This window comes from Anser anser, assembly GCF_964211835.1.
Source record: "Anser anser genome assembly, chromosome: W".
Lineage (NCBI taxonomy): Eukaryota > Metazoa > Chordata > Aves > Anseriformes > Anatidae > Anser > Anser anser.
The window spans coordinates 7,924,593-7,952,244 of record NC_139731.1 but is presented as its reverse complement, the minus strand read 5'-3'; the positions used below and the strand labels follow the sequence as shown (position 1 = coordinate 7,952,244).

The 27,652-nt window shown below is 45.0% G+C and overlaps 1 long non-coding RNA gene across 1 annotated transcript; it reads left to right on the top strand.

The window, feature by feature from the left end:
• The first annotated feature begins 1,234 nt into the window (after positions 1–1,234).
• Positions 1,235–23,405, top strand: LOC310888731. Its single transcript, XR_014576103.1, has 2 exons — positions 1,235–2,238; positions 20,289–23,405. It is a non-coding gene; the product is annotated as an uncharacterized lncRNA (long non-coding RNA).
• Positions 23,406–27,652: the final 4,247 nt, after the last annotated feature.

Genomic DNA, 27,652 nt, shown 5'->3' with positions numbered 1-27,652 from the left:
TCCTGGGCTAGGATCCGTTTTCCCCTTAGAGATAGGGACCCGTCTGCGGCCATAAGGCCGGGTGCCGAGTAAAGCGCCCCATGGTCAAAAACCCTAAAATTTCTGTGTTGGCACCAGCCTCTGAGCCACGTGTTAATCAGGTGGGCTTTCCGTGTCCTCTCGGTACCCCTCCCTGCTACTGCAGGGATAGATGAAAACACCACCTGTACTCCCGCTCCATCCACTAACCGTCCCAGTCCCCTAAAGTCCCGTTTGATAGCCTTCAGGCTTCTCTCTTCAATATTATCTCTGCCAGCCTGGACTATCAAAAGCAGATAGTAGTGTAGAGGGGCGAACCAGGTTGGGAAGCTTTCTGGCAACATCCCTGACCCTGGCCCCAGGGAGGCAGCAGACCTCCCTATGGGTAGGGTCAGGCCGACAAATAGGGCCCTCTGTTCCCCTGAGAAGGGAGTCGCCTACAACAATTACCCTTCTATCTTTCTTGGTGGAGGCAGTCTTGAGGCGTGGAGTCGACCTCCTCGCCCTAGGTATCCTCCTGGGTAGACTTTCTACCTCATCTTCACCCACCGGTCTCTCAAGCTCTAGGGCCTCAAACCTGTTGTGTATGCGCACGTGGGAAGGTGGGGGCGGTGGGGGGAGCGTTGCCTGCGAGGTCGAGCAGGGACCTGTCTCCATTCCTCCTTAACTCCTAGGTCCCCTCCCTCTGCCCGATAGGGCAGGGGGTCCACCCCTATTTGGGGTGTCTCACCTCGGTACCTCTCCTTCAGGCCCTGCAGGGAGTTGCTCCACCAGTCTATCTCCCTCTCACACTCCCTGATAGCCCCCAACCTCTCCACCTCCTCCCTGAGCTCTGACACTAGGCGGACCCTCTGCCTCCCTCAGATGGCAGCAACAGGCTCAGACACTCCCTGCATCCAGAGACCTGAACTGCCGCATTTTTGAGCAGGCAGTCAGTCTGGGTGGTTACAGAATTTCTAGAGAGAGCACTCTGCCTGGTGTAGACCATTGCAGCCCAGCTAGCGGTCAACAGCCGTTAGAGGAGTTGCTCGTATGGGCGGGGGGGGGGGGGGGGAACGTTCTGCCCTCTCTGCCCTCCCTGCTCGACCTGCCTGCGCGCACTGCCGCGCAAACTGCCACGCCCCGCCCTTCTGATGCACCGCGCTCCTGGTCATTCGCGCTCCCTAGGGGCTGCTTTTGAACGGCCGGGGAGGGGGCGCTGCTGGCTCCGCCTACGCCTCGTCAGCCTCCCTCGCGAGGGCTGCCGGGTCCTGGCGGCTCCCTCCAGTGGCCTCGATGCCGGAAAAAAAAGCCCTGCCTGTCCCGATCCCCCGCTCCGCTGCAGAACGCGTCTGCCCCGGAGCCGATCGCCTCGGCAAGTGCTTCTATGATTCTATGATTTTAATGCATATTCCTAGCGTGTGGGGAGCACGACAGCATGGTGACTGGTATTACATGCAGACTACTGACTGGTGTATTTATTGGGATGGATCATTGGATTACCGGACGATCCCATAAAGGTTGATAACCGATATGCAAACTGTAAGGAATGGTCCAGCAATTCGTGCCACTAAGGGATTTGAAGGGTTAACATTGAGGCCTGGGTTTAGGTGAGAAGAGAACAAAGGGATTTCTTCAGAGAAAAACTGCTGACTCTGCACGGACGTGCAGTAACTTCTGACATCCGGCCAAGAGACCACTAGATAAGGAGGAAGAATATGAGCCTCCCTGTCCGAGCGGCCCCCGAGAGACTAACAGAGACTGATAAGCAGGCGCACCTGGGAGGACTTTGGATTCGGGAAACCAATTATAATAACCCTGCCTCTTCTAGAAGTAGTAATGAATATGTATTAGCCTAGGAGCATAAAAACCAGCCGCCTTACGTAACAGGCGTGCGTCCTGGTGGAGCAGAGACTCCCGGCGCACCCAGCACTGTTTGCTTGCCTCTATTCATTTAATAAATTGTAAACTTTGATTGTAATCCTATTTGGGACTCAGTCATTTATAACAATTGGGGGCTCGTCCGGGATGGTCTTGGTTCCTGAATTCTGACTTGATCTAGGAGGGGCGCCCCCACCATTTGGTGGCTCCTGTTCGAGTTGGGTCGGGATTAACACCATCTTGAACCTGAATAAGGGCAAGCAAAGATTTAGATTTTTTTATGAGCTCCCTTTGCCGGCTGCAGCACTATATTTTGCCCGTAGTTCTGTGCGCGAAGATCCGAACGAAGACGACGGAGTCGTAAGTATTTAAGGCGTATACCGTTTGGTTGGGTGGGATTCGGTTGCCTGTGTGTGTGAGAGTGTGACTGAGACGGAACGTAGTTCCGAAGCGATTGTGGAGGTCTTCTAACCGCGGTTCCAATCTCCCGCGAGGGACTTGGCCGGTGAAGGACCGAAGCGATTCCTATAGGATTCGTGGGTGGGTGATAGGTCCTAAACCCCCTGCAAGACACTCTCACTAAGGCAACCAAGGGCTGTAGGAATTGCCACAGTAAAATTCCTAGATGGGTCAGACAAAATTGAAGACCCGGGACCAGAGAAAAGGGAGCAAATTACCAGACATACCACCAGAAAGTCCATTAGGGATAATGATTAGAAATTGGAACGATAGGGGCCCCAGAAAAGGAAAAAAGTAAATTAAAAATGGTTCAGTATTGTATGACAGAATGGCCGAAGGAGCCTTTAAGACCACATGTCTTTTGGCCCGTTTTCGGATCCTTTGAAGACTGGGTTTGCCAGGCCTTAAATATACATGTTAATTCAAAGGAATCTTTTTAGCCAGGAGGAAAGTGATTATGCAGGATTATGGATCAGGACTTCACGTCCTTTTCCAGCCTCAATATTTACACTAAAAGCAGACGAGAAGTTTGAAGAAGAAGAAAAAAAAAAAAAAGGAAAAAGATGATGAATGGGAGTCATTGGATAACCTACCACCTCTATATCCTAACAATCCACCCCCGGTGGTGCATCTTGTAATCCTGTTTTGTTCTTAAATGTTTTGACTGTGTCAAGGAGGAAGGTGGGAGCATTATCTAAGTAACAGTTTAGAAGTTTTGGTATATTCGCGGTGGTGTTTGGTCAGTTTCCCAAGTATCGGGGGAGGGGGGCTGACTGATTATCAAAGTGGTAGAACGGAGAGTCACTTCTTCGGTGGTTCGGGCCTGAGCCCTGGGAATTTGGTAAGAAGGGGGAGAGCGAATTTATTTAGGCCTCAATACCTTTTAAACCCCCATCTTGACGGATACACAGGAGTGATTCCTTGTTTTGTGTAGGCTTACTAACAAAGTGCATGAGAAAAATTAGCATTCGGCTTGAAATTCGGTCCTTTTGAAATGTAAATTTTGTGGAAAAGGTGGTATTGTTTGTCTAGAAGACGGAAGGCTGAGTGCTTCTGGTGTTTTCCCGAAGTCCTGTGGATTTATGATTGGAACGGGGCTCATCAATAATCTGAAATAGTGAAGTTTGTATGTGGAAAGAAGAGTTTAATCCCAGAGAACTGGGACATTTGGGAAGAAGATTAGGAAAAGATAGAAAAAACCTGCAATAAAAAGGTTTGCGTGGAAATTGAAACAAGGGACAGTAACTAATATAAATAAATAAAAGGGAAGCCTCCTTGGGTGCATATTGGCACATTGGAAGGATATTGTTAGAAATGGGGGCACAGAAAGCAAGAGGACTTTCACTAAGTATTGCAATCAATGGTGGCCACTATATAAACTAAATGGCCACTTTATGGATCAATCGACTATAACAGTGTCTTGCAATTAATGTTGTTTTTGAGGAGAGAAGGAAAATAGGATGAAATGTTGTATAGTGATATGTTGTTTCAGCATGTTGGAGGGAAAAGGTTTGGAATTAAGTTGGCCCCTGACTGAGCCTTTGGTGTTGGCATTAGAAAAGTACGGTCTGGAGAAAGATAAAGGAAGTGTTAAAAGGATTGTTGAAGGTGTTAAAGGTTGTGTGGCATGTAGTATTTGACAGAGCTGTTTGAATTTGCATGAGCAGGGAAAGAGGATGTAGGAATGTTAATAGTTCCGTCTCAACCCGAGGCTGAGATCTCTAAATCGCGGGTGTGAGCCCTCTGGGGCAGAGGGACCATGATGGGTCCGAGAGAGTTGTCATGGAAACAGAAAAGCAGCTAACTCTTAAAACAACCTGAGTTCCTGTGTGAGCTCAGATTGCCAATGGGACCGCTCAGGGAACTTTCAACGATTGCATTCCCCTGACCGACCCCCTCACTGAGACCCTAATCACCCCGGAAATTATGTAAATACCAAAATCTGGTTAAATTGGCTATTGGGAATTGAGAATCTGTTCCAACAAGGTCCAAAAGAAACCCCTATGGAATTTATGGAATTTTTTAATTTTTGGACCAACTTTGAAATGCAATGAGAAAAAAAAATGGACCTGGCTTTAAAAAAAAAAAAAAAGCAATTGGCTAGCCTCTTTCCAGGGCAATTGGCCCCTGATATCAGAAAGAAATTGTCTTAGGCTGCAGGACAAACTTACAACAGTCAGGAATGATGGGGACCTGGGGCATCTACCCTAGCAGGTCCACTAGTTGAAATAAAGCTAGGAAACGAAGACAGAGGCTTGAATTTTTTGTTGGTTATGGGAGCTTCTTTCTCTGTGTTAATTAGGCTGTAAATGTAATAGGAGCAACATATTCAGTGTTAAATAGTTTAAAAGGACGATTAGGAACTAAGACAACTACAATAATTGGAGCCACAGGGAAAGAGGAGGAATGGCCATTCTTACAACCCCTTGATTTGCGTTTTGGGGGTAAGGAACTAACCCATGAATTTTAGTATGTACCAGAATGCCCGATGCCACTCTTGGGACGGGATCTATTAGCCAACTTAGATGCAACAATAACCTTTGAGGATGGAGAATTAATAATGAAGGTACCTGAGTCCAAAGTAGGACAAATCCTAATGATCAAAGATAAACCCTTTGTTAATATTCCAAGAGAAGTAGAAAATGCAGTTATAGCAACAGTACGGGAAACAGATGTACCAGGGAAGTCGAAACTGGCACAACCGGTAAAGGTGGAATTAAAGGAAGGAGCCAAACCTGTTTGAATCAAACAATATCCACTTAAGATAGAAGCTAGGCACGGGAATGGTGAAAATTATTGACAAATTTCTCAAATATCAGATTCTGGAAGAATGTAAATCGGAATACAATACTCCAATTTTTCCAGTAAAGAAGCCGAATGGCGAGTATAGATTTGTACAAGATCTTAGAGCAATAAATGAAATAACAAAGGATATTCACCCGGTAGTAGCTAATCCTTACACATTGTTAACATCTGTGAAAGGGAAATATAAATGGTTTACCGTGATAGATTTAAAGGATGCCTTCTTTTGCATACCTCTTGATAAAGATAGCAGAAAATTATTTGCCTTCGAATGGGAAAACATATTGAAGTTTTTGGACCACATATGGTAACAACCGTTTTGGAACAAAGAGGGGGGGGGCACTGGTTATCACCCAGCCGGATGATGAAATATCAGGCAATCCTAACTGAACAAGATGACATAACCTTGAAAACGACTAGCCTGTTATATCCAGCAGTATTTCTAGGAACCGTTCCAGAAGAAGGACCGTTGGAACACAATTGTGTGGAAATAATCGAACATACGCCAGCCACAAAGATTTGAAGGATGTACCCCTTGAAAGGTATTCAGTGGGAATACCACACTCCGTGGCACCCACAAAGCTCAGGGAAAGTAGAAAGGATGAATCAAACAATAAAACAACAATTGGCTAAGTTAATGATCGAGACACAGCTGCCCTGGACGAAATGCTTACCATTGGCACTTTTAAACATAAGAACTAAACCACACAGTGAGACTGGATTATCATCATATGAAACGTTATATGGTATGCCTTATTCTCAAGGGATGCCCCTAGGGAACAATGTAGTTGAGGATCATAGTATCCAGAAATACATAATTACCATTGGAAGGAGATTACAGGAGCTAAGAGAAATTGGGATGATGACTCAGACACCACCTTTAGGATTTGCTATTCATAAAATACAACCAGGAGACAAGGTCTTAATAAAAACCTGGAGAGAAGAATCATTGAACGCCCGATGGGAGGGACCGTACCTTGTTTTACTTACTACTGAAACAGCTGTGAGAACAGCAGAAAGGGGTTGGACCCACGCATCCAGAATAAAAGGACCAATAACTACCGAAGCCTGGAGGGTTGAGTCTGTGAGAAACACTCCGTAGCCAATAACTTAGGCTCAGGCAAGGATCTCAGTGAAGTAGTAATTTATTCGCGATTGCAATGGTGGGCGCCCCACAAGCAGGAGAGCGCACCTACTAGTTCCAAAACACAGTTTATGTACTTTTTGATGACAGGACCCTCCCCTGTTTCCCCACTGGAGTGGGTAATCCAGGTTCACAATCTACCTGATGCTTCATAGACAATGCCTGGCCTTCAGTTGCCGGCCTGTTTTTGAGATGGTAATGTTTTCTCCACTTATCTGGCTTGACTTAACATAGTGATTTTCACCTGATTGCTCTAAGGAGTCTGGTTGTCTGCATTTTAGGAGGTCACCTGCTGAGCTTTCTTATCACTGTAAGCATATCTCAATACCACATTCCTTCCTTCTATACAATGTAAAACTGCAAAAACAACATTTCTATTCCCACAATTCCCCCCTTTTCTCTTTTTATAATTTGTTGATTTTTGCAAAATTTTTCTCTAAGATGTAATTTGGTAGATGTCGTCCTCTTCTTCACTTTCTTTGCTTTCCATTTCCTCTAATATCATCATCTTATCTGAGTAGGGTGGTGGATCCATGGTCATTTGTTTCAAAAGTGCAGTTTCAATTAACCACTGGACAAGTCCCCTTACACAGGGGATAATGCAACAACCAATGGCTGTCAAAACTCCTGCTACTACAATCAAGGATGCAAATATGGACACTACCATTCCTTTCCATTTACCAAACCAAGATTCCAACCATCCTGTGATGGAAGTGTCTGCTCCTAATTTTTCTGCCAATTCACTGGCAAGGGTGGTAAACCTTTGCAATGCTCTAGTTACTATGCCATCCAGGGCAGTATTGTTGGGGATAAAAGTGCAACAATGGTTGCTCACTATCACACACACACACACCTCCTTTCTCCACAAGCATCATATCTAATGTTATTCTGTTTTCCTAAGCCATTTTGCTGGTGGCATCTAGTTGTTCAGCGATTCCTCTTATCGCATCCCTTGTATAATTTATGAATCTCTGCTGATTATAATAAATATAAGTAATCCAATCCACATTCTTATTATTACCCACCAGAACAGTGACTCAAACCCTGCAGCAATTTGATTCCTGGCTTCCTGTTCATCGGGAACTCTAGGCACCTCATCTAGGCACCCCAATAGAATCTATGTACGCTCTATCATCAAATGATACTCCTAAGCTTCTTTTACTTCTTCTGGGTATTTGTGATGTTTCTCTTTCAAATGCCAGGGTGAAGGGTATAGCTAATTGAACAAGTGCACAAGTGCCTCCCCAGTTAGATGGTAAGGTGGACCGTAAGATCTTCCCTCCACAGTACCACCAGAGATCTGCCCTGGGGATCTCAAGTCAATAGTTTCCCATCAAGTCCTTGGTAACATTCAAGGTCCTCGTGCACAAGGCAAATTCTCCCAGATGCCGGGTAGCACTCACACCCTGCCGTGAGAGGCAAGCTGTATGGTTACCTATAGCTGTGGAGAATACAGGGGGAGCCCTGATATTGCTATCATGCAAGGAAGGGAACAGCAAAGAGAGAGACTTACAGGCCTCATTTCCCCAGGCAGTCTTTTCTTGGTACAATGCAATCATACATCGCATTCCCTGGGAATCCTTGGTCCACCCCAATGGGCAGGGCACTATCTGGGCAATCGGTCATCCCGAGGCACAAGCATAGCAATTGCTATGGTTGAGACTCTGGACAGTATATTTGACCCATTCTATCCAGGCATTCACATCCCCATACCCTGTTTCAATCTCAAATGTTTGAACTGCCGCATTTCAAAGAAGGCCTCCTGTTTTCTCTCCTGTTTTCTCCTTGAGTTTCTCCCTTTCTCTGATGGCAATAGAGGATCGTTTCCATACAGCTTTGTTTCCATACATATTTGTTCTCTCTGCTCAATTGTCGTTGGGCATTTAAATCTCCACAAGCTAACACCTCACAAGCATCAAACATGACAGATTGCGGTACATAACCCTCTGTCACATTCACCCATATTTTTATGGGGTATCCCGTCTTACTATTATCTGGTCATGCCTTTTCCAAGTTGCCAATTGACCAAGACTTTCTCTGAGGCCTACGATCACTAAAAACAAAATTAATAATTGATTTTTCCCTGTCATTATTTTTAAACCTTAGGTTTCCAAATAATTATCAATACAAAGAATAAGATATACACTACTACTATAACAAACCCCCCTTGGGAACACTTCAATTCACTATAGGTCTATCCTTTCTCTCAATCGCAAGTCACACTCATTAGTTACCTGTGAAAATAAAAGGTTAGTTTACAATTGCAAGCTCTTATCCCGCTCAGAGTCCACTATGAGATTTTTCTCTTCGATTTCAGCTTCCAGCAAGTCTTCTGTAGGAACAGCTTCCCAGGTACTAGGGTCGATGGATGCCTTCACTCGAGTATAGTGAGTCCAACCTTTTTCCGCAGTTCCTATGGCTGTTTCAGTGGTTAGTAGTACTTGGAAGTGTCCTTCCCATTCGGGCCGGAGTTGATCCTTTCCAGGTCTGAATCAGGACCCAATTTCCCACGGGTCCTGAGAAATGACAAAGAAGAGGACAACCCCAGAATACAGTTCTTAAGAAAACTCTCTTGTTTCGAATTGTGGTATCTCATCCCTTCTGCCCAGATAGGGGAATCCGAACAGCATCTCATACGGTGAAATTCTTATATCGTTTCTTGGTGCTGTTTGAACCTGTAGGAGTGCTAAAAGTAAACATTTTACCCAAGGAAGTTGGGTTTTTAACGCTAATTTAGTTAATTGCTTCTTTAATGTCTGGTTCATTTGCTTTGCCTTCCCAGAAGAGGAGGGGTGCCAGGGGGTGTGAAAATCCCACTCAATCTCTAAAGCCTGCATTAACCCTTGCAGTACTTGTGAAGTGAAAGTATTTCCTTGATCTGAATCAATGTTTTCAGCTATCCCATATCTAGGGACTATTTGCTCCAGTGATACCTTAGCCACCGTGTTTGCAGTGGCAGATACAGAAGGGAAAGCTTACACCCATCCAGTCACGTGGTCAACTAGGACAAACAAGTACTTAAATCTCCCTGCTTTAGGTAACTCAGTAAAGTCTACCTGTATACTTTGGAAAGGTCGAATCCCTGCCTCCCGTCCCCCTCTAGGTGAGTTACAAATGACCTTTTTATTTGCCTTTTGACATATGGTACATCCTCTGCATATTTGCTTCACTAAAGTGTATATTCCTACACAGACATACTTTCTTAGCACAACATCACACATTGCTTGCATCTCCCAATGACTCTCTTGATGTTGTTAGCGTAGCAACCACATAACCACCAAGTGATTATATGAAGGTGCTTTATTCAGCGCTGGAAGCCGGGGCAGGTGCCCAAATCTGGCTTCAAGTCCCGTTACATCCCAGCCATTATTTATACATTCAACATTACGTAAGGCATACATATTCATTACAGGTTGCAAAATCAGCCTCGCATTCCATTCTAATTAGCTCTCCTCCCATTTGCACATGCGTGGTGCTCTCTGGTGGTCGTCCAGGTGGTCGTCCAGATGAAGTAAGGAGTCTTCCTCTCTGCTAAACTTTTCACCTTTCTCACTCGACGCATGCTCCCTCCGCTCCTTGGTTCTGCTTCAACTCATTTCAGCACTTCCAGGCCCTTATCCAAGGTCAGGTTGTACCTGTTCCCTCCCAGGGTTCCCCTTCAAAGATTCATTTGACTGTTCAGTATACTCCCTAAGTTTCCCAGTATACATAGATTATTTGATAATATACTCCCTAAACTTCCCAGTATACATAAATTAATTGATAATGTAAGTACATTTGGCAATGCTTAATTATACTGTATGACCCATCACCTAAGAGACATTAATAAAACATCCATTCGATTCTCCCCAACGCTAACATTTCCCCCCTTTGAAAATACTTCACTCATACCAAGAGCAAGTATTTTCATTACTATTAGGTTGAATCAGGTTAGTAGAGGTTAGTGAGTATAACTTGATATAGAGATTAGTAAGTATAATCTTAACGCATCTTCGTTAGTCTACTATCTTATTGATTCCTCTATGCCTGGTTGTTAACACTAGTACTATAGGATGGGGGTGGAGTAAGTGGGATAGGGTGTTCTGGGTGATTCCCAGTAACCTACTAACCTCCTTAACCACATTGGCAATGAAATGTGGTCCCCTGTCTGAAGAAATACCCAACGGTACACCAAATCTAGGGATTATTTCCTGTAGTAACCATTTTACCATTTCCTTTGCTTGGTTGGTGCGACAGGGAAGGTCCTCCGGCCATCCTGAAAAAGTATCAACCCCTACCAATAGGTATTTATAACCTCTTGCTTTAGGCAGTTCCACGAAGTCTATTTGCCAGTAATCTCCAGGCTCTATCCCAGCCCTAGTTCTTCCCATCTCAGCATGTTTCCTTGCTACCGGATTATTCTTTAAGCAAAGCTCACATTTTGACATTACTGACTTTGCCATTGTTAACATGTGTACCGAGATGACACCTCGTTTCAAATAGGTCACCATTGCTCCTGCACCCCAGTGACATTCATTATGTTTTATTTGTAAGATTTCTCGCATTACTATAGGAGGCACTATGAGTTGTCCTGTCGTAGTCACATACCATCCGTCAGGATTCTTCTGGGCCTTCATCAAATTTGCAAGTCTCTCTTCTTCTGCCAAATACTTTGGGTCTTTAGGTAATTTAAAACAAGAGAGGCCTACCTTTGATGGAATTAGAGCCATTACTTTCCATACTTCACGCGCAACCTTCCGGGCCGTCAAATCTGCCAGTCTGTTACCTTCTGCAATCTCTGACACCCCTCCTTGATGGGCTTTACAATGCATTATGGCCACCTGTTGGGGTTTCTGTACAGCTGTTATTAATTTCAATATTTCTTCCTGGTATTTTATATTAGTCCCTTGTGAGGATAATATTCCCCTTTCTTTCCATAATGCCCCATGTACATGAACTACCCCGAATGCATATTTTGAATCTGTCCAAATATTCACGTTCTTACCCTCGCTTAGTTCCAGGGCTCGTGTCAGGGCAACTATTTCTGCTCGTTGGGCTGAAGTTCCCGGAGGTAGGGAATTTGCCTCAATCACTACCTTTGATGTAGTTACCGCGTATCCTGCGTAACGAGTCCCATTTTCCACAAAGCTGCTTCCATCCGTGAAAAGTTCCCAATCCGGTCTCCCCAGAGGCTGATCCTTTAAGTCTGTTCTGCTGGCATAGGTACGTTCGATGATCTCCACTCAATCATGACTGAGGTCTCCTTCCTCCGTAGTTGTTCCTAGAAACACTGCTGGGTTCAATAAGTTAGTAGTTCTTAAGATTACATCATCTTGCTCAGTTAGTATAGCTTGATATTTCATCATTCAGCTGGGTGATAGCCAATGGCCCCCCTTTTGCTCCAATACCGTAGTCACCATATGTGGCACGAACACCTCAATTCGTTTCCCTAATGTGAGCTTCCTGGCTTCCTGTATTAAAAGGACTGTGGCTGCCATGGCCCTTAAACACGAGGGCCATCCAGCGCTTACCGCATCCAATTGTTTAGAAAAATACCCCACAGGTCTTTTCCAGCTCCCAAGTCGCTGGGTCAGTACTCCTAATGCCAATCGTTGTCTCTCATGCACAAACAGCTGGAAGTCCTTTGATAAGTCCGGCAAGCCCAAGGCAGGCGCCTTTATCAGGGCTTCTTTTAATTTCTTAAAGGCCTCTTGTTGTGGCTTTCCCCAAGTAAATGTACAGGCCTTTTGGGTTTCATAGAGGGGCTTTGCTATGAGTCCATAGTCCATTCATTACCCACAGTCTGCACCACCCGGCCATACCTAGGAAAGCCCGTAGTTCATGCAGATTTCGCGGCTCGGGGATTTCACAAATAGCTTGTATTCGGTTAACTCCCAATTTTCTTTGTCCTTGAGAAATTTCACATCCCAAATAAATTACTGTTGTGCACGCGATTTGTGCCTTTTGTTTAGAAACCTTGTACCCATTTAGTCCCAATTGATTCAAAATATCAATAGTTACCTGAATACATTCTGACTCTCCTTCGGTAGCTATTAATATATCGTCCACATATTGTAACAGCAGGTATCGATCCTTTGGTACCTGAATCTGTCCTTGGTTAATCCAATCTTCTATTTCTTTAGCTAGTTGACCGCCGAAGAGGGTCGGGCTATTCTTGAATCCTTGAGGCAATCTTGTCCAGGTCAGTTGCATCTTTCGTCCGTTCCGTGGATTTTCCATTCAAAAGCAAAGAGTTTTCTACTATCCTTGTCAATGGGTATGCAGAAGAAGGCATCTTTTAAATCAATTACCGTAAATCACTTATATTTCTCTTTTACAGATGTTAACAATGTATAAGGATTAGCCACCACTGGGTGAATATCTTTTGTTATTTCGTTTATTGCCCTAAGGTCCTGCACTAGCCTGTATTCCCCATTAGGTTTCTTTACTGGGAAAATTGGGATATTATATTCGGATTTGCATTCCTCCAGAATGTGGTAGCTAAGAAATTTATCTATAATCTTTACTATTCCTAGCCTAGCTTCTAGCTTCAATGGGTACTGTTTAATCTGTACCAGTCGGGCCCCTTCCTTAAGTTCAATTTTTACTGGCTGGGCTACTTTTGATTTTCCGGGCGCGTCCGTTTCCCAAATCGTAGGCATTACTGCATTTTCTACCTCTTTTGGTATATGAGGAACAGCCTTCTCTTTAGTCATTAATATTTGTCCCACTTTTGATTCCGGGATTCTCATAATCAATTCTCCATCTTCAAACGTTATGGTAGCGTTTAGTTTAGTTAACAAATCCCGTCCCAAAAGAGGAATAGGGCATTCTGGTACATATAAAAATTCATGCGTAATTTCTTTACCTCCAAACCGTAAATCAAGGGGTTGTAAGAACGGCCGTATTTCCTCCTTCCCGGTGGCACCTACAATAGTAGTTTTCCTTTCCCCTATCTTACCACTTAATCTATTGAGTACTGAATATGTGGCCCCTGTATCAATTAAAAATTTTACTTCCTTATTTCCTATTTGAATTTTTACCAAGGGCTCTTTAGTTTCTGCTACCGGATCTCCTAGTCAGCTACTATATTCCCCCAGAACCATCGCCTTAGCTGCTTCTTGGTTTCGGAACGAATTTCCCCCACCAACGATCAGCTGTCCACGGAGAGGGCACTCGTTTTTCCAATGACCCTCCCCCTTACAATGGGCACATTGGTTAAGACCCAGCCGGTTTCCCCCTGAGCTCGGGTAGCCTCTCCCTGTTCCTCTACCTCGACCGTTAATATTTCCTCTTCCCCTGCCCCTTAATCCTGCATGTTCTCTCCCTTGAATTACTGCTAATAAGTTCTTTTGTTGCCTTTTTGTCGTTTCCTTTTCTCTGTTATTATACACTTTCCAGGCTATTTCCAACAGCCTATCCAAATTTCTCAAATCTGCACCTTCCAACTTTTGCAATATCTTCCTAATATCCTCTTGGGCTTGTCCCAGGAAAATGAGTGCTAATTGAGCTTTAGCTTGCTCAGTCTCTACGTCTGAACTCTAAAAAGGCGGAAGGTGATTCCGCTTTTTCTTGCTTGACATTATACAATTTTGACCAATTTATGGTCCGGGGCATGGCATTCTGTACCCCGACTTGTACCCAATCTTGATATCTCTTCAGCCTCCTTATTCCATCCCCTGTGTTATAATCCCATTGGGGATCCTCAGTGGGGAAGTTTTGATCTAGATTTCCAAGCACTAATCCATTTCGTATATCTTCTCGGGCTCTCTCTCTGGCTGCCCGCAATACCATGTCTTTTTCTGTAAAGTCCATCAAAGTATCCAGGATCACCTGGAGATCATCCCAATCGGGATTTTGGGTTTTAATTATAATTTTCATTACCCTGGCTACTTTATCTGGGTTTTCCCTGTAGGTGCCGGCTGCTTGTTTCCATATCATTAAGTCCCCAGCTGAAAAAGGCACCTTAACATATACCAGCCCTTCTGTCCCCACTCCTTGCCTGAGGGGAGCGATTATTTTCCCTCTCTGTTCATTTATAGTTTCTCTTGCCCTTCGCTGTTGCCGGGTCCTATGTGACACAGGGGAGACTAAAGTCGGGGATTCTCCATCACTACTGCTATCTTCCTTTTCTCCCTTTTCCCTCCCTGTCCTGGCTCTTCCCGGCGGAGCCGACGGCGCAACTTCCAAATCAATATTTCCATTATTCATTTCCCCATAATACTTATTATTCTCTATTGCCTGATGCTGTATACAGCGTCCCTCCTTAGTACATGCACAACAACATTCCTCAGTTGAAACTTCAAGCACCATTATTCCACAAGCATGCTGCCATTCAGGCTTTCGGCGCAAATAAAAGAATAATTCCACATAGGCAGTTCATCATATTTTCCTTCCCGCTTACAAAATAGCATTAATTGTAAAATTGTATTATATTGCAATGTTCCATTCTCAGGCCAAGTTTCTTGGTCCTCTAGTTTATACTGTGGCCACCAAATATTACAATAATCAATCAGCTTTCCTTTCCGCATTTCTTGACCAAAACCTCCCTCTTTCCAATGTGCTAGCAAACACCCCAGTGGGGATGTCCGCGGGATAGGTACATCTTTTCCCAGAATTCCTTTAATCTTTTTCATTTTGAGCTTATGATACAAACCCAAAAGCTGCCGGAGCAGCAGCACACTCCCCCAGAAGCTGCCGGAGCAGCAGCACGCTCTCCCAGAAGCTGCCGGAGCAGCAGCGTGCTTACCACATACCAATAATACCAGGTGCTGACCCTTCAGCACAAACCAATACAATTACCAATACCAAACCACCAATGCCGAACCTGCAGAGCTTTCGCTCTGTCTAACGGACGGCGCCTAGGCTTACCCCGGGAGCTCCCTGCCCAACCGAGCGTGGCTTTCGCCGCGTCTGACCGGCAGGCTTTCCCAACCAAATTGGTACAGAATACCCAAAGTTGAAAGCACCTTTGCTTACCGCTCCAGTGGTACGTCGTGAGCAGCGGAGGTCGGTCGCGGTCGACTGCTCCCCGAGAATCCCTCGGTGCTGGCTGGAGCGAAACCGAGACACGATCCGCCTCAGCAGTGCCCACGCCGTCCCATCTGGGTCGCCAAAATGTTAGCGTAGCAACCACATAACCACCAAGTGATTATATGAAGGTGCTTTATTCAGCGCTGGAAGCCGGGGCAGGTGCCCAAATCTGGCTTCAAGTCCCGTTACTTCCCAGCCATTATTTATACATTCAACATTACGTAAGGTATACATATTCATTACAGGTTGCAACATCAGCCTCACATTCCATTCTAATTAGCTCTCCTCCCATTTGCACATGCGTGGTGCTCTCTGGTGGTCGTCCAGGTGGTCGTCCAGATGAAGTAAGGAGTCTTCCTCTCTGCTAAACTTTTCACCTTTCTCACTCGACGCATGCTCCCTCCGCTCCTTGGTTCTGCTTCAACTCATTTCAGCACTTCCAGGCCCTTATCCAAGGTCAGGTTGTACCTGTTCCCTCCCAGGGTTCCCCTTCAAAGATTCATTTGACTGTTCAGTATACTCCCTAAGTTTCCCAGTATACATAGATTATTTGATAATATACTCCCTAAACTTCCCAGTATACATAAATTAATTGATAATGTAAGTACATTTGGCAATGCTTAATTATACTGTATGACCCATCACCTAAGAGACATTAATAAAACATCCATTCGATTCTCCCCGACACTAACAATGTAAAACATCATATTTGCCTCATTGGTGCTTTATTCAGCATTTCTCTCCCATCAGGGAGTATCCATTTTCCCTCAGGCTTCGTGGCTCCTGATTCCTTAAAGAAATCTCTCTTAAAAACTTTTTAGTTCTTTCTTAGTTTTCAACAATTCCCTGAATCCTCTCTGGATTTATTCTCAGTTTTCCCTCAGACATTAGATGCCTTAAATACCTGACTTCTCTTTCTACGTATTGTAATTTATTTTTCAATACTCCCAAGCCCTGCTTTCCCAGAAAGTTGAATAGCTTGTTAGTAGCTTCCTTCACAACTGTTTTCTCCTGTCCTGACAATAAACGATCATACACATTTTGTAACAGAAATTCCTCCTCGGGAGGTTGGAATTGCTCCAAAATCTGTTCTAGAACTTTGCCCAAATAAATCGGTGGCCCTGTAAACCCCTGAGGTAAAACTGTCCATATGTATTGTTGCTTCCGCCCCCACTTCAGAGTCTTTCCAGTCAGAGGTGAATATATCTTTGCTCTCAGGGCCTGAGAGCACTCCATTAATACCACTGTTATTCCAGGCTAACAATTTACTATTTGAATGCCCAATTTCATCATCAAATCCCTTCCCAACAAGTTAGTCCCTGCCTTGGGTACATACAATAATTGCCCAGAGATCATTTTATCCCCTAGTCTCAGCTTGGTATCCCCCAAAGGTGGCACTGTTATCCCAGCCCCTTCTACCCCCATCACTTGTTAGGGTTTCATTAGTTAATTTAATCCCTGATACTTTACAGGCCAGTAATGACCTAGCTGCCCCTGTGTATTGTGTTTGATGGCAAGGTTCGGGAGGGGGCTGCAGTGGCAGCCCCCACGAGGAGAATCCAGAAACCACCCTGTAGCAGATAAGGGACAATTTCATCCGGCCCCAGAGGGGCCCACCGCTGCCCAGAGCCAAGCCATGAGCAACACAGTCCGTGCCTCTGTGAGAGCACATCCACGAAAACAAACAAACAAACAAACAAACAAAAACCTGCTGCTCAACAGCAGCTGGGAGAGCGAGGAGTGAGAAACCTCCCCGCAGACACCAAAGTCAGCACAGAAGGAGGGGGTGGAGGTGCTCCAGGCGCCGGAGCCGAAGCCCCCTGCGGCCTGTGGAGAGGCCCCTGGTGGAGCAGGCTGTCCTCCCTCCCGGTCCCCCCCCTTCTCGATACTTGGGAAACTGACCAAACACCACAGCAAATATACCAAAACTTCTAGACTGTTACTTAGATAGTGCCTACATCCTCTTTCCCTGCTCATTCAACTTTCCCAACTCATTCAAAAAACAGCTCTGTCAAACATTACATACCACACCTTTAACACCTTCAATAACCCTTTTTAACACTTCTTCTTATCTTTCTCCAGCCTGTACTTTCACCAAAGTCTCAGTCATTAGCCAACTTAATTCTATACCTTTCTCCCTCATCCCATTTTCCTTCTCTCCTCCTTCTTCCACTCCGGATATTCCTACCTGAAGTGGCCAGCCTGCCCACACTTAAAACATCCCATCAAAGCCTGTCCCTGCTAAGATTCAGGCCACAACACGGGTAGCTTTCCTTGCCTGCCATTCCTTCATCTCTCTTACTCTCTTTTCCATCCTGGCCCTGACTCCCCCTGAAGATTTTCTTCCTCTTTCTCCAACCCTCTGCCTCACTACCTGCTACACTGTCAATACCATTAGTTTCACTCTCTGCTTTTCCTTCTCATCTCCCCTCTTGACACACACCTTCAGGGCCTCCCACAGGAGGGCCCCCCAGTGACTGTTCACTACATCCCCCCACCTTCTGGAGCATTTTCTGTGCATCTTGCCAGGCTTCAATCACAAAATGAACTTTCAAGAGCCCTTGGGATACCGGGTCCTCAGGATTCATCCCCAAGTACTTTCTCATTCTGACCCCAAGTCTCTCATATGATTTCTGTGTCGCACACTATTATTCTTCCAGCCAGGATCAGCAAGTGGTTATTTCTGCCCTGCCGGTATTACCCCTGGTCCTGGAGGATGAGTTCTTTCCCATTTTTGTATAGCAGCTCTCTTCCTGATCATTCCCATTTCTTTCCCTGTAAACAACATATTTATATACATAATTCCCCCTCCCCAAGAGTATAAGTTAGGTCCTAGGAAACTCCTAACCTCTCTGCTGGTAACGACAGGGGGAAATTCACTTAAGAGGATACACAGTTAGTGTTAGTACTGTTAGTATCAGGGAAGGCAAAATTCTCAGTACCTCTTCTACCTTGTTCTAATTCTTGCCAGAGCCTAGAGTATGCTCTTCTCTAGGGACAGTGTTAATTGCAGTCCCTGTCTCCTTTCCTGGAGCGACTGCTGCTGCCACCGGTGCAATATTAGGATTATAGGGAGCATAACTTGGCTCCTCCTCCAAAAAAAAAAGGAATCTTATTGTTTACACATAAATTTCAAGCCTGAATTTTCATCAGGCCCGTATTTTGGCCAAAATACTGCTGTTTCCTTAATTGGTTCTTTTGTCCAGACTAATACACAATATTTAACCATTTTTTTTTCTTTTTTTTTTTTTTACCATCTCCTCCAATTTTGAGATTATTTTTCCAATTTCTTATAATTCTTCAGGAAGAACTTCCGGTAGGCACTCCCACAGGGATATCTCCCTGTCCCCTGGAACTCATATTTCCCATTTTTCCTATTCTGGAAAATGGGGGTGTACTGCCAAGCACTCCCCCGTGCAAGGATTACCGCACACCAAATTTCCCTGGTGTATTGCCAAGCACTTCCCTGTGCAAGGGCTTACCATACACCAAATTTCCCTGGTGTACTGCCAAGCACTTCCCCGTGCAAGGCTTACCGCACACCAAATTTCCCTGGTGTATTGCCAAGCACTTCCCTGTGCAAGGGCTTACCATACACCAAATTTCCCTGGTGTACTTCCGAGCACTACCCCGTGCAAGGATTACCGCACACCAAATTTCCCTGGTGTACTGCCAAGCACTTCCCTGTGCAAGGGCTTACCATACACCAAATTTCCCTGGTGTACTGCCAAGCACTTCCCTGTGCAAGGGCTTACCATACACCAAATTTCCCTGGTGTACTTCCGAGCACTACCCCGTGCAAGGATTACCGTACACCAAATTTCCCGAGACTCTTCCTTTCTCTCCCTTATCTCACGCTTCGTCCGTCTCCGGCCACGCCCCTCGCGGAGCTACGGAACCGCGGATCAGGACTCCACACTCGCTTCGTACAAAAGTACGTCTCAATCACACATCACACATCACACAGAGTCTCACCCGACCCCCAAGGCAATACTTAATATTTCTTACCTTGGTCTGTGCACAGAGTTACCGGATCAATTCTTAAAACCCGGAGTGCCTACCTTCTTCCTTTTCCCCACTACTTCATGCATCCTGCCTCTTTAATCAGTCTCGGGCCCTCTGTCAGCTCTCCGCAGAACCGCCACCGTCGATGCACAGGACCGCTGAAATCAGCGGGGCATGCCTTCCTGCTGCTGCGGCGGTGGGGCTCCCCAGTAGGTGACTGGATCCCGGACGAGCCCCCAAATTGTGAGAAACACTCCGTAGCCAATAACTTAGGCTCAGGCAAGGATCTCAGTGAAGTAGTAATTTATTCGCGATTGCAATGGCGGGTGCCCCACAAGCAGGAGAGCGCACCCACTATTTCCAAAAACACAGTTTATATACTTTTTGATGACAGGACCCTCCCCTGTTTCCCCACTGGAGTGGGTAATCCAGGTTCACAATCTACCTGATGCTTCATAGACAATGCCTGGCCTTCAGTTGCCGGCCTGTTTTTGAGATGGTAATGTTTTCTCCCCTTATTTGGCTTGACTTAACATAGTGATTTTCACCTGATTGCTCTAAGGAGTCTGGTTGTCTGCATTTTAGGAGGTCACCTGCTGAGCTTTCTTATCACTGTAAGCATATCTCAATACCACATTCCTTCTTTCTATACAATGTAAAACTGCAAAAACAACATTTCTATTCCCACAAGTCCACTCCTGGGGAACTGAAACTGAGACTAAAGAGGAACTGATATCCCAGCAATGAGGTTCTGCATGAATTAAGGGCACTGGATAAAGAGGACAAGGCTGAAGGGAGGAAAGGGAGAAGGCAAGACCGGGGTAGGACCCTCCACTGCGGCGTGTATGGTCTACCGAGGGACGCAACCCCTATGGGTATTGACCGCCGAGTGAGGGTGCCTCGACCGGACTTCTCCCACACCAAGATCAGGTTGTCCTGAGAAAAATAACATGAGAACCTTTTAAACCCATAATAAAATTGTGATTAGTTTTTCCAGGAGCTGGATCACCCCGAAGGGCTGAATGGTAACACAAGCTCTGAAAGCGGGCCCAACCCCATGATTGAAGGCGCTTCCCACACTCTCAAGATTGGACGGTGAAAAAGGATAAGAACTGCTATACTTCCTGGTATTGTTTTTACAGGGGCAATTGGGCCATGGAGGAATGGAGGAATAACTTTTTCACTTTGCGGGAGGAAGTGGCCAAGGCCTTTAACCTTAGTAACTGCTGGATTTGTGGAGGACCGGGGGGAACTGAAAGTTGGCCCTGGGTAGCAGGCCCGGTCGAACCCAAGTGGTGGGTTAGTAATTTGAGCGAAGTTCATAATGGGACGCAATTTTGGAAAGAGGAAGGAGGTCCATGGCAGTTGCACTCGTCAGCTCGGGGTGTATACTGCTTGAACAGAACAGGAACAGTGGCGGTGGGAAAAAGCATTTGCAATTGGACTCTGTCCCCCGGATATGATTGTACCGATCCTGGATGTAGTCCTGTAAGCTGTACAGCACGTAGTGGGAAATGGAACACCACGCATGTTCAGCTGAGAAACGGGACTTGGCTGAAATGCTCATATTGAGAATTTTTTGGATCCGGATGTGAAACTGTGGCAAGAGCACAAGCGGGGGGACAATTTGATGGTCAAATCTTGAGCTGTCAGCATGATAACACCTCTAAGGAATAGCATGTGGTGCGGGTCTATCGTTGGAAATGGCAGGATGAGAATGGGAGGCGAGTGTTCTTTAAACATTTCTGGTCAGCTTATAATATGACAGGCCGCCAAAGAGAACTGAATTGTGACTGTAAGTGGAAACCCAACGTGGGAGCTTGGAAGTGCGCATATACGAGTACGAACGGGGCAGACATTGTAACAGGACCACTCGGTAACAAGGACACTCTGTATTATCACGCCCCAAAGGGTAAAGAGGGATGGGATGGTCCTTTTCCAAACGGGACATGGGCCCTAAAGGGACATTATTGGGTGTGTGGCAAACATGCTTACAAGAGGCTACCCGGAAACTGGTCGGGAAACTGGTCGGGAAACTGGTCGGGAATATGCTATGTGGGTAGCATAGCACTGCAAAAACAACATTTCCATTCCCACAGGAATAAGATTATATGATGACCTGAACAGAGTAAAACGATCTATTGATACTTCCTTAGCCGGGGATAGTGCCCAAAAATGGGACATTCAACATTTCCATTCCCACAGGAATAAGATTATATGATGACCTGAACAGAGTAAAACGATCTATTGATACTTCCTTAGCTGGGGATAGTGCCCAAAAATGGGGAAAGGATGAATGGCCTCCTGAAAGAATCATACAGCATTATGGGCCAGCTACCTGGAACCCGAATGAGTTGGTATCAGGAGCCCGAGAACCTATTTATAATTTGAACCGAATAATTAGGTCGCAAGCTATCCTCGAAGTTGTAACCAATCAAACAGCGACGACCTTGGATCTTCTGGCTGATCAATCCACTCAGATGAGGAATGCTATCTTTCAACATAGAATGGTCTTAGACTATTTACTAGCAGAAGAAGGGGGAGTGTGTGGAAAACTGAACGATTCTAATTGTTGTTTACAAATTGATGATAATGGAAAAGTGGTTAAGCAGATAACAAAAGAAATTAAAAAGCTAGCCCACGTCCCATTACAAACTTGGAAGGGTATGGATTGGGATTTCTTTTCATGGTTGCCCGGTGGACCATGGGTTAAAAGGATGCTATTTTTATTTTTATGTGGTGTAATGACATTATTGTTTATACCTTGTATGATACCTTGCTTTACGTTGTTGATATGGCGAATAATAAATAGCACCCAATTTGTGATGACTTTGGGAGAGAAAAGGTGATGTGTTGATAATGATGCTTAAGAAATGGACACCCCGAGAACTGACTGATGAAATCCAATTGCTACTAACAAAGGTTGAAGAAGAGACACGAATTGATGATATTAAAAAGAAGGGGAGGAATTGTAAAGAATGGTCCAGCAATTCGTGCCACTAAGGGATTTGAAGGGTTAACATTGAGGCCTGGGTTTAGGTGAGAAGAGAACAAAGGGATTTCTTCAGAGAAAAACTGCTGACTCTGCATGGATATGCAGTAACTTCTGACATCCGGCCAAGAGACCACTAGATAAGAAGGAAGAATATGAGCCTCCCTGTCCGAGCGGCCCCCGAGAGACTAACAGAGACTGATAAGCAGGCGCACCTGGGAGGACTTTGGATTCGGGAAACCAATTATAATAACCCTGCCTCTTCTAGAAGTAGTAATGAATATGTATTAGCCTAGGAGCATAAAAACCAGCCGCCTTACGTAACAGGCGTGCGTCCTGGTGGAGCAGAGACTCCCGGCGCACCCAGCACTGTTTGCTTGCCTCTATTCGTTTAATAAATTGTAAACTTTGATTGTAATCCTATTTGGGACTCAGTCATTTATAACACAAACTTCAGTATTTCTCATTCAGATAGCCCAAAACACTATAATTGGAATTGTACTAAAGTCTATAATTGCAGTAGTCGAGAGACTGAAATTCAGAGGTTGGGCCTGGTAGCTCAAGCCCTCCAAATAGGTTGTATTCGTCGTAACTACACCGCCTCAACTAATGACACTTGGTCTCATTTGACTAACAATGATACGTGTGTCCTGGTTTCAGTTAGGACAGAGTTAATTTTCCTCCTAGTAGCTGGTAGGGTGCTATGTTTTGGATTAGGATGAGAAGAGTGCTGATAACATGCTGATGTTTTAATTGTTGCAGAGCAGTGCTTACACCAAGCCAAGGACTTTTCAGCTTCTCATTCTGTCCTGCCAGCGAGCAGGCTAGGGGTGCAGCAGGAGCTGGGAAGGGACAGATCCAGGACAGCTGACCCAAAGTGGCCAAAGGGGTATTCCATACCATCTGACATCATGCTAAACAATATATAGGGGTGGCTGGCCGGGGTGGGGGGGGCCGGCTGCTCGGGGATAGGCTGGGCATCAGTCAACGGGTGGTGAGCAATTGCATTGTGCATCACTTGTTTCGTACACATTATTATTATTAATACTACTATTATTATTATTATTATTGTTATTATTATTTTCCTGTCTTAATAAACTGTCTTTATCTCAACTCACCGGCTTCACTTTCCCGTTTCTCTCCCCCATCCCAGAGAGGGAGGGGGGAGGGTGAGCGAACGGCTGTGTGGTGTTTAGCTGCCAGCCGGGTTAAACCACAACAACGTGGTCTGATATAATTTGTTCAGAACTCGGTATACCCTCTATGGGACACACTGAGTGGTTTAGTAGTGAAGGAACATGGACTACAGACTTACCTGTGGAAGGTCAATGACACCAACATGCATTGGGGCTGTTAACACTTTGCCCCCTCTGGAGAGAACAACACCTTGAACCAGCTTCTTGAGGACAAACCAAAAGGGAATCGAAAGACCCTTGGCAATACCCCAGAACAGGGACTGTTGTTGGATGGGCCCTGGAATCAATTTTCACACCTCAAATCACAGCATTCCAGAATCAAAGGATGTTGTATAACCTCACTGGACAGACTGAAGCACTGGCTAGTGCCACTTGTGTCAGGTTGGAAGAACTGAACATGCAACTACAGGCCACATCGAACATGGCATTACAAAATAGACTGACATTAGATTTGTTACTGTTGCATGAAAATGGAGTGTGTGGATACTTGAACTTGGCCAACAACACTTGCTGTATCCGTATACCAAAGGTATTAAAGAATTAAGGTCTTGTGTTACTTAATGAACAACTAGGCCGCATGAGGCATGTGGCAAAAGCGAGTAGAGACCTTAGGGAAAGTATGGAAGGCAGATGGTTGAACAAACTTTTGCATGGATTAGGATTCTCACTATCAGGATAGCTTGCTTCTTTATTGCAATCTACATTAACAGTAATCATTGTAATTATTGTTTTGTACATTATTAGCTTGCATCAAATCCATGCTAACCCAGGTGTTGATTCATCAAGTGTGCATGGTGTCTGGGTGGACCAAATTAGAGCTGTGTCCAGGTGGAGAGGAAGAAAATTTGAACACAAGAGATACCCCCAAGACTGATTCTATACAAGCATGATTCAGATCTTGAATCAAGAAGTGACTATAGTCACAGGGTGGATAATGTGGAGAACAGTCAGACTTGTTAATGTCACTGATAAGCACCAGCCTTGAGCAAAGGGGAGTTGAGCAGCTTTCTCCTGCTTATCTCATATAAACTTCGTGGATGCAGTTCCGCGGGCTTGGTATAAGAGGTTGCCGAAGGTGGGAGTCTTGTGTTGGTGAGACAGCCCTGTTTTGGTGGCAGAACAGAATCTTGAAGGCCACAGTGCCTGGAGTGAAACCTTTTGCTTCATTATTTTTAAAATTAATATTAAAGTTAACACCCCTGAATATGATAATGAGCTTAATGAAGTACATGCTAAACATATATGACTATGGTACTCGGCTCTTCAGCCAAATCATGCTAAACATCATCCCAGAGAGGGAAGAGACTAGGTTAGGATATAAAAGAGTGCTAGGATTTAGTGTAAAGTTAGTGTTAGGGAAAAAAAAAAGAGTGCAGAAAAAAGAAGAGCTGGTGGGGAGAAAAAAGAAAGAATTTGGAAACTTAGAAGAGGCAGTTGACGGGTTGTGCCTCCTCCACCAAGACAGGGATGCCTTCTCGGTAAGCTCTGCTCCTTTGGTGAGGAATACCCAGGATAGCATTTTGCTAGCGCTATTATCATATATTAGCGCTATTGCAGTAAGTGTATTTATTAACGGCAATTCCGAATCTGTTATATGTCGCCATATTAAATACATTCAGCTTTGCAAAACTGTCTCAGTGAAAGTCCTTGGCAGGGCTCTAAAACAGGCAAACGTTGGACTACAAATACTTTCAACTTTGTGAAACTGTTTCAGTGAAAGCTCTTAGCAGGGCTCTGAAACAGGCAAACGTTTGACTCTGATAAGTCCCCTTTAACACGACAGACCCTCAGCAACCCCACAACAGAAGGGTCCTCTGAGAGACCAGGCAAGGTAGACACCTCTCTAATTTCCTCCTTCTCCAAGACAGCTATGCCAAAAAGCCCTTTGGTACCCTTTTGGGTCCTTGAAATATCCTCTCCAGAGGTAGTCTATGCCAACAATGCACAGAGCTTCTAAGCTCGTCACAATGGGGTGCTTTTGCCACTCATTCCCAGTTAGGCTCAGCTTCGGCCTCCAATACAGTTAATTGTTGGGATCCCCCTGTCATTCCAGAAATACAGATGGGTTCTGCCCCTTGGTAGCCTGATGGCTTTAGGGTACACTGCGCGCTGGTGTCCACTAGAACCTTATACTTCCGTGAGTCTGATGTGCCGGGCCATCGAATCCACACAGTCCAATAAACCCGATTGTCCCTTTCCTCCCCATGGCTGGAGACAAGGCCCCTCTAGTGCTGGTCATAGTATTCATTACTCTGGGGAACTGGAGCAGTGGTTTTCCTAGAAGAACCCTCTTTTGTGACTGTTTTTCCTTGCAACTCATGTACCCGTGCCTCTGGGGTCGAGGTAGATTTCCTGTCCCATTTCCTCATGTCCTCCCCATGGTCATGCAGGTAAAACCACAGGGTGGCTCGTGGTCTGTACCCACTACATCCTCTCTCTTGAGCAGAGGGACTCTTATTCCTTATAGTTGAGATACTGGTTCATACATGTGAGGAGGAAGATATATTCTTTTTGAGTTGGTGGACCTCCTGGGAAAGTTTCTCCATGATGTCATATGCTACGGAATATCCCTTTGGCCAGTTTGGGTCAGCTGTCCTGGCTCTGTCCCCTCCCAGCTTCTTGTGCATCCCCAGCCTTCTCGCTGTCAGGGCAGTATGAGAAGCTGAAAAGTCCCTGACTTAGTGTAAGCACTGCTCAGCAACATTTAAAACATCACTGTTTTATCAACATTATTCCCATCTTAAATCAGCACCATACCAGCTACTAGGAAGAAAATTAACTCTAGCCCAGACAAAACCAGGACAACACATCACTCCCACTTTCTATGAATGAGGTAGCATTTCATGTCAGAGGAGGAATTCTCTCTCTCTAACTGTCGCTCTCTCTGTAGAGCTAGCCCAGTAGCAGCCAATCCTTCTGCTGGCTACGGCAAGTTAAAAAGTAATATAATGTACATTTATTAATTCTAAATCCTATAAAAAGACCCTAGATAATTATTCTGTGAGTTGCACAAATCATGCTTGCGAGTCCTTGAAAGGCCACCAGTTTGGAAGTTGTTTTTTTTTTTTTTTAATTTGCTTATTAAATGAGGTCGTAAGTCTCACTTCTTACAAATGATATTGCCTTTATGTACCGATAAATATTCTGACTGTGAAATCAGTTGTAGAGATGCCTCAGGTGGACAATAATTTCAGGTGTGCCTACTTACGTGGCAATCTCATTCTTCCCCCTCCCCCCATGACTTTTTTAAGCTCTTCAATAAATACATATTGAATCTTTCAGTGATGAGCTATCCATGTTTTGAATCTTTGAAAGCTTTCTATGAGTAAACATGCATGTTCACTGACATGATGTGTTCACTGACATGAGTGATCCCACTCTCTATGATCTTTTCCATTGCTGAAGGCTGAATAGGGCCTTTTCCTAGAGTCAGTTTTCTTACAAGCATCTCCCTGATGCCTGTCCTTATGATGATCACGGTATTGTGACAAATGTCTATCAGAAGAATAACTGTCCCTGCTACTGTCATCATGGTTTGTATTCTCTTTCATTAATTCGACATCTGTTTAATAAAGTAGATAAAGGTTATAAGCCTTAAAGGCTAAAGCCCAGCACAAGCTCAACCTGGCCACTATTGTTAAGGATAACAAAAAATGTTATTACAAATACATTAACAGTAAGAGGAGAATCTCCATCCTTTACTGGATGCAGGGGAAAACATGACTACAAAGGATAAGGAAAAGGCTGAGCTTCTTTACATCTGTCTTTACTAGTCTGACCACTTATCCCCAGGGTACTCAGCCTCCTGACCTGGAAGTCTGGGACAGGGAGCAGAAGAAACCCCCCACAACTCAGGTGGAAACAGTTAGAGACCTGCTGCTCCACCTGGACTGTCACAAGTCCATGGGGCCAGATGGGATCCACCTGAGGGTGCTGAGGGAGCTGGCAGATATGATTGCTGGGCCGCTTTCCATCATCTATCAGGAGTCGTGGTCATCCAGAGAGGTCCCAGATGACTGGAGACTTACTACTGTGACACCCATCTATAAGAACGGTCCATAAGGAGGACCCAGGGAACTACAGGCCTGTCAGCCTGACCTCGGTGACAGGAAAGGTGATGAAGCAGGTCATCTTGAATGAAAACACACAGCATCTGCGGGACAA